We start from the raw sequence: 7782 nt of genomic DNA, 5'->3' as shown, positions 1-7782 counted from the left end.
TCTGTTCTTGGAGTATAGCTGGTGCAGCGGTTGCTACCAGCTATCTCTTCTGTTCTGTCTCCTGGGATCGCGCTAGCTACTTTTCGCTAGCGCTGGGGATCCTTCTGTTCTGTCTTCTGGGATCGCGCTAGCTACTTTTCGCTAGCGCTGGGGATCCTTCTGTTCTGCTACTCTGTACCTGGATCGCGCTGGCCACTTTTCGCTAGTGCTGTGGATCCTGTCTCTCGCTTGTCCCTGTTTTCGTGTGTCTGTCTTGTCTGCTACGCTTGCTGGAGGCTCGGTGAGGTAACCGTTAAGCAAGCGCTCGCGTCCTCTGTTTCATGTTTGTCTGTCGATGGTTAGTTAGGCGTGCTTGTCTCTATTGTGCTTATCACGTGGAGACCGCGCATAACCGCGTGCACTGTTGCGAATGAGTGCGGTGTTCGCGGTTAGCTAGCGTTTGTTATTTTCCGTATCTCCTTATTGTATTATTTGCTGTGCCTTTGCTACCCTCGTATTCTATTCTGATCTGCCTTGTGTCACGTCTGGCGATCGCACCTCTCGCGATCGCGTTCCTATTTCATATCTGCTGTTGTGTGTGCGCGGTCGCGGGGTGGCGACTGGCTTGGCGCACACACATACAACCTGTCCCTTTGCTCAATCTCATTCGCAATCGCCTCTCTTGCGATTGCGTTCTGCGCTTCGTACAATTCCTGTCTGGCACTTGTGGAGGTACAGAGGATTGGTTCCTCTGCACTCCCCAGCGCCATCTGCCGACAGGAATTTCCCTCTACAGGTGCGTAGCACCTTTTGCTGGGTGCCTGCAAATATACGCTTGTGGAGGATTTCCGCCGTGTCAGCGCACGCGTTGTGCGCTGATCACGGAGAAAGTTCCACAATCGTTACAGGGGGTATCTCTAAACAACACAGTAATCAGTACTCCAGCAAGCTGGAGACTCAGATGAGTAATGATAGGTTCACTCGAGGAGCGGGTGATGTACAGTAAGAAAATGTAGAGAGATCACTCGAGGAGCGAGTGATTCAGACTGTACTGCAACAGGTGATCTCCTGAAGGGCAAGAGATCCAGACAGCACTATAATAGCTAGTCACCTGAGGAGCAGGTGATTAAGACTGTACTGCAGCTATCAACCTGAAGAGCAGGTGATTAAGACTGTACTGCAGCTAACAACCTGAGGAGCAGGTGATTCAGACTATACTGCAGCTATCACCCTGAGGAGCAGGTGATTCAGACTATACTGCAGCTAACTACCTGAGGAGCAGGTGATAACTAAACTGAGAGTCCCTCACCAGGACTAAGCTCCTTGGCGAGGGCAGAAGAGTCAGACAAGCAGGTTTGGCAACACACGGACAGATACGGTACAAAGGCAGAAGACCGAATCAGAGTGAGGGATAAGCTAAGTCGGCAACTGGATCAGATAGGCAAAGGCACAGTATCACAAGACAGAAGAGTAGTCAAGGCTAGCAGAGGGTCATAACAAATAATACAATTCAATTAGTACTTTAAGCTATCAACAGAATCTGTCTAAGTGTGGATCCCCAGCTCCTGCTGGTTCTAGGCACACTTTCGGATCTGACTATGGGTCTGAGTGCTAACACGTAGCATATGCAACAGCAGACGAGGAACAATTGACAGGCCTGTTCTATATATACTAGGAGCGCTCCTAAGCACCACCCCAGTCACTCAGCCAATCGGAATCAGTGTTGAAGTCAGCTGACCAGCTGATCAGCTGACTCCCCTTCTGCTTGCATAAAGATCCTGTCTGTGCGCGCGCGTAGACCTCAGTCTATGTGCGACTGAGGGAGCAAGCAAAGTTCCATCATGTAACAATGCGGCGAAGGCCGCTGGCTGAGACGGGGTGACAGCCGCCATGCCACTCGGCGCTGCGGCGGCTTCCTCCTCATTCACCACAATCCCAGGCACAATTCCATGATGTATCCACGCGGCGGAAGCCGCCGGCTGAGACGCGGAGATAGCCGCCATGCCACTCCCTGATGCGGCGGCATCTCCGCTATCCCTTACAGGTTTGCATGCAAAGTATATTATACTAGACACTTGCGCCACGGTGAGGCAAACCTCCGGGCAAGTGACCTAACCTAAATTCAAAAACCTTGGGAGCAGCTAAGCAAAAAAAGTGTAACTTACATTTGGTTGAACAGCGAGGAGAACGCCAGCGCATACCACTAAGGCTGTATCTGAAATGACCACCAGTTCAGTGTGAAGCACCTAAATAGATTGGAAGCTAAAGTTCCTCCTAGTTTAATAAATGTTAGCACTTGTCTTGGATGCAGGGCATGCATTTTTCAGTCTGGCAGAGGCGGTGTATGCCTGTGCGATTAACCATTCAATTGCAACATGTGTTTAGGGATGCACAGCCTTTCCCCCACCTTTCCTTAACTTTGTTGGCATTTCGTTTATCAAGAAAGTGTCACTTACCACTGGGTAAATTTCTTCAAATGGGAATGTCACTAGTACTACACACTGTTTAGTGTTGCTCGTGACTCGTGTGTAAGTCGACCACTATACTTTTATTTAGTGAGTCAGACCTAAACTTCTAGACTTATAGTTGAGTATGTACGGTAAGTGCCTTACAGTCATCTCCTGTTAACTTAACAAGAGGGACCAAACAATGTCAAAGTAGAGGAAAACGATGGTAGTGAATAAAAATCCCCTTTTTCCTCACAGACCTGGGTACACTTTTGCCAAGCAGTAGCCAGAGGTGCCTTCCAGCATAGGTAGCTAGATGTGACCACTATCATAGGTAGCCAGAGGTAGCCCCCCCCCCCCCCAGTATAGGTAGCCAGAAGTAGCTACTAGTAGGTGATAGGTAGAGAGGGCCCCCCAGTAATAGGCAGCCATTTAGCACCTCCACAGTATAATTAGCAAGATGTACTCCCCAGTATATGTAACAAGTGGAGCTTTCAGTTAGAGGTAGCCAGACATAGCCTCCCAGTATAGGTAGAAAGACAGGAACCACAGTATAGGTTGCCAGCAGACCCCGTAGTATAGGTAGCCAGATGTAGGACAACCCCATCCAGGTATATGTAGCTAGATATAATCACCAGGTCCACTTTTGTTGTATCCCATAGCAACAGACACACATTTGAGATCAGAGTGTTTATCACATCTAGCACTAAGTATGGTGTATATTGCATAACATGCAGTTGTGGGCTGCAGTATGTGAGGTGAACGGGAAGGGAGCTCAAGGAGCGAGTGAATGAACATCAATATAAAATTTAAAAAGAACATAAAAATCACAGTGTTCCTAGACATTTTCTGGGTAATAATGTATGTAATGCGAACAGAATGAAAATGTGTGGGATAGAAAAACGTAACCCCCCATGAAGAGGATGCAGTCGCATTAGGGAACTGTCTAAGATAGAAACCAAATGCATATGTGAATTAGGTACACAGGAGCCAGAGGGGTTAAATATTGAAATTGACTTGACTGTTTTATTAATAATTCTTAACATTGTGCATTTCTTGTCAGTAATTTTATTGCTATTAGCATGGCATTGTCTTGTAATTGGTATTAGCATGGTGCATGCTTCTATTGCCTGCAGTTGGAACAAACACTATGCAAGTCTAATAGTTTTGCACTAATGTTGCCTGTGAGGGAGGGGTTAATTCCCAAGAATTAGACCCACCTGTTATCAGAGGTGGCTACTATTTGGTGAGCGCAATCGAGGAAAGAGTGTGTTCACGTGTGCAGCACTTATTCACTAAAGCACGGGGGTTGGAATATTGACTGTAACAGTGTTACACTATGTGGAGTTGTCTTTTATAGGAGTAATTGGATTGGATTTTGTGGAGCACGCAGTTCAGCAATTGTACATCAGTATAGGTCATTAGAGGAGCCCCCAGTATTATGTAGCCTGAGTCCCCCATCATGCAAAGAGTGCAGTGGAGGGATGAAATGACTCACCTCTCTAACCATCCAATGACAATAGAGACACACATGTTCTAACTTTCCCTTACACATCCTGGTCTCCAATGACTCAGTGACACCTGTCATCACGTAAACCGCTGGTGTTGGCAGGTCAAATGATAATTAATGCCACTTCAGCCATTGAGACAAGGATGCCTAGAGATCAGTCAGGCCCCTAGACTCTCTCTAGACCTTAGGAACTTGCCTAAGTTTCCTTGATGTTAATCTAGGTTTCACAACCTTGCATGGACATACACCAAAGAATGTGCCCCTACACTGCAGCACTCTGTAGTAGGGTAAACCTGACAACAGATCCTTTCTCAATCAAGCATGAAGAGGGACAATAGAATTAATGTAGAGTTCACTGAGAAATTTTCATGGCACCAAGGGGAGAAGCTGCAAGACAGACTCCTGAACTTATTGTACCACAAGACAGACTCCTGAACTTATTGTACCACAAGACAGACTCTTGAACTTATTGTACCACAAAGACTTGCCTGAGAATCAGACACTTTTTTCAGCTATTACTTGACCTCTTACTTGCCTTACTTGTCTATCTTATCCTCTTGTTCCAGGCTACCATCTTCTCCCCGCCTGACCTGGTGGGAGGTTCCAATGGCTGCTTCCAGTTTAGACTGTGTGTCTGGACTAAGGGACTCTGTGATTGGTCGATGGCTTTTTGAAAAGTGGGTGTCTTCATACTATTGATTCATACTAAAGTGTAATAAGTTTCCCATCAGGTCTGCTTGGTCGCAGCAGAATGGGGATTGGCTGACAGTACTGCAGCCTGTGATTGGTGTATTTCTCTCTGGTGTACTATTTAAACATATGTTTAATGATGTGTTTTCAGACTGACAGAGCTTGATGAAAGAGCAAACCTTGCATGTATTATGACAGTCTCAATGAATGATGTGAAAGAGCAATTGGATGGTGCCGCCTTCATTTTTGTTATAAATGTAGCCAGTAAAATTAACACTGGAAACAGAAGGTGCAATCTTGCATACCATATATACTCGTGTATAAGTCGACCAAGGTACTCACCTTTCCCTTAGAAACCAGGAAAAAGTTATTGATTCGCATATAAGCTAGGGGGAGGACTTTTCAGCACATTTTAGGTGCTATAAAATGTGGCTTACAAGGGAGAATATACAATATATTAATCAGATTTGAAAAATGTTTTTGCTTTAACAAGCAGTCATCAAACTTGTAATCTATTGAAGTGTGTGTGTGTGTATAAAACAGCCACACAATACAATGTTACATGCATGCCTATAGATCAGGAATTGTATACATACTTTAAAAAAAATTAACTTTTGGGGTGTAAGTAATGGTTGCAAACACACACTAATACTGTTGTGTTTGTGTGTAATAGTCACATTGTAAACATAAACCATATAAAATCCTTCTTATACTTTTCTATGTATACTAAGCTATATGGAAAGTGCTATGTGCCATAAATATCCCCATAAGGTGCAAAGTGCTGCTTGTTTTTGCTAACAAAGTGCCTTTGTGCTGGTGACTACATAATGATTCACAGGTCCGATATTAGTGTACAGCAGTTGACCTTTATTAGCCTAGATATTCCTTTCTAGATTGTATACCTACACCTGATCACAAATCACATATACATATGGTTAGGCCTCTCACATAAATGCAGGCTTACAGAAAAAAAATGGCTTGCAGATACCTATATCCAAAGTAAAAAGAATATCCACGCCAATAGCTGCACACAATACAAATCAGAACCTGATAGAGTTCGCTGCAGTTATTTCCAGAAATGTTTCAAAGTGATGCCAATCCTGCTGCGCTCTCCTGCAAACCTGGATTCCTGTAACGAAACACAATAACCTTATGTAGCGTGATACTGCATAAATTCTCCAAAAACAGTTTTTGTTCACAACAGACATGCGTCCCTAAGTGAATAGGTGTCACACTTGGGGACGCATGCCCCAGCATGGGAGCACAGCAGGATTGGCGTAACTCAGATAGCTATATTGCGGCATTGCTTTGTGGAAGCCATGGCAACAATGATAAAATTGGGTGCCTTGAGGTGCCCGCTAACGGCCGTTGCCATGCGCCCACATTTCCCCCTAATGCCGCTAAATGCGGCTTTTATCATAGGCACCTATGGCGTTTTTTGTGTAAGGGCTCCTGCGCCCTTTTTTTCTGCGGCGTATATATTTTTTCCATATTGCTTTTAGCTTGTATAACTCTTCGCAGTAATTTTGCTTGATTTTTTGTAGTTTCCTCAATGAAGCTTGACATCTTATTTACCCAATCCTCTAATCGCATGCATTCTGAATTGTTCCAGTTTTTAACTATCAGTTTCTGTGCTACAGCGTGCCCACCTATTTAATCAATAAACAAGTCAGGTTCTCTATTTTTTTCAGCCAGACCAAATGTAGTCACAAGTGGTGGCCTCATATATATCTCAAAATTGGGCAGCTCCACCACATATAGTATGCAATTCTGTCCCCCAACCATTCAAATTTATAGCATAAACTGGGTGAAGATGTATCAATTTTTGCTGTCAGGGTAAATTATCACCTTGTCACCATTTTAAATTGTATTAATTTCAGATATTTAATCAGATATTTCCATATATTGGGGAGGAAAACTGAATTAAATAATTCTTTACTTTCAAAGATTTTATTTAACCTCCCTGGCGGTGCATTTCTGTCAGGAATTAGGAGTCAAAAGCGGTACATTTTTTTTCATGAATTTTAGGCCTCCAATTTTTAAGTCTTAACTCACCAAAATACATTAGAATAAAAGTGTGGTAGACATTCTGCATATAAATAAAAGTCAGGAACACAAAATTGTTGAAGTAAATAAATGTATCAATAATCTGAAAGAAAACTGTACAAATAAGGCAGCAGATTATGCAGTATGTACATATATACTCCTAATACACCTCCCGTCTGTGGTATATTTTAAAGCAAGGAATTGCACACAGGGCAACATCACAGTCTGGACAGTAGAATCGTGATTCTTTCCTGATTCTTTTCCCCTTCTCGTCGCTTTTGCTGCAGCATACATGACATGTCCTAGTTGGGGCATTTTTTTGGGGAGTTGGTGGAATGTATTCCATAAAATGGCGGCCAGTGAGGCGCTCCGGATTTACCACATAAGAGGCACGGCGTCCAACTCTGGCATCCGATGCAGTCTGGTACCTTAGACAGATGCATTCGCACAGTTTCCAGATGAAGTCAGCGTGCGTCACTGGTCTGTCACTTCCCTGCTTGTGCAGAATGTATGCATTCCAAATGCTTTGTTATTATTATTATTATTTAGTATTTATATAGCGCCGACATATTACGCAGCGCTGTACAATGTATATATATATCTTGTCACTAACTGTCCCTCAAAGGAGCTCACAATCTAATCCTTACCATTGCCATATGTTTATATTATGTAGTGTAGGTACTGTAGTCTAGGGCCAATTTTAGGGGGAGCCAATTAACTTATCCATATGTTTTTGGAATGTGGGAGGAAACCGGAGTGCCCGGAGGAAACCCACGCAGACACGGAGAGAACATACAAACTCTTTGCAGATAGTGCCCTGGCTGGGATTCGAACCAGGGACCCAGCGCTGCAAGGCGAGAGAGCTAACCACTACGCCACCGTGCTGCCTGTTCCAGCAGGTCCCGGAAAATCTTCTTATAATATTTTTTCTACTGTTTCATTACAGCAGGATAAAAGGTCACCGCCTGTTCAGCTCTGTCCACACCACCCATGGTGTGGTTATAGTCCACCACGACCTGCGGTTTTGCAATATCTTTTCCTCCTCTCGTTCTGGTGGGGACAGTGGAGGTGTCGTGAACAGTAGAGAGGAGACAGACGTCTTTTTTGTCC

At 44.2% G+C, this 7782-nt stretch overlaps 1 long non-coding RNA gene across 1 annotated transcript in view; it reads right to left on the bottom strand.

The window, feature by feature from the left end:
• Nucleotides 1-5472: 5472 nt before the first annotated feature.
• Nucleotides 5473-7782, bottom strand: part of LOC137503912 (uncharacterized) — a 122747-nt gene continuing 120437 nt past the window's right edge. The window contains exon 3 of the long non-coding RNA XR_011019373.1: nucleotides 5473-5755. This is a non-coding gene — a long non-coding RNA (uncharacterized lncRNA). The remainder of the gene's footprint in view (nucleotides 5756-7782) is intronic.

Source organism: Hyperolius riggenbachi, chromosome 1 (assembly GCF_040937935.1).
Source record: "Hyperolius riggenbachi isolate aHypRig1 chromosome 1, aHypRig1.pri, whole genome shotgun sequence".
Classification (NCBI taxonomy): domain Eukaryota; kingdom Metazoa; phylum Chordata; class Amphibia; order Anura; family Hyperoliidae; genus Hyperolius; species Hyperolius riggenbachi.
Note: the sequence above shows the minus strand (reverse complement) of the source record. Positions and strands in the feature narration are given on the sequence as shown.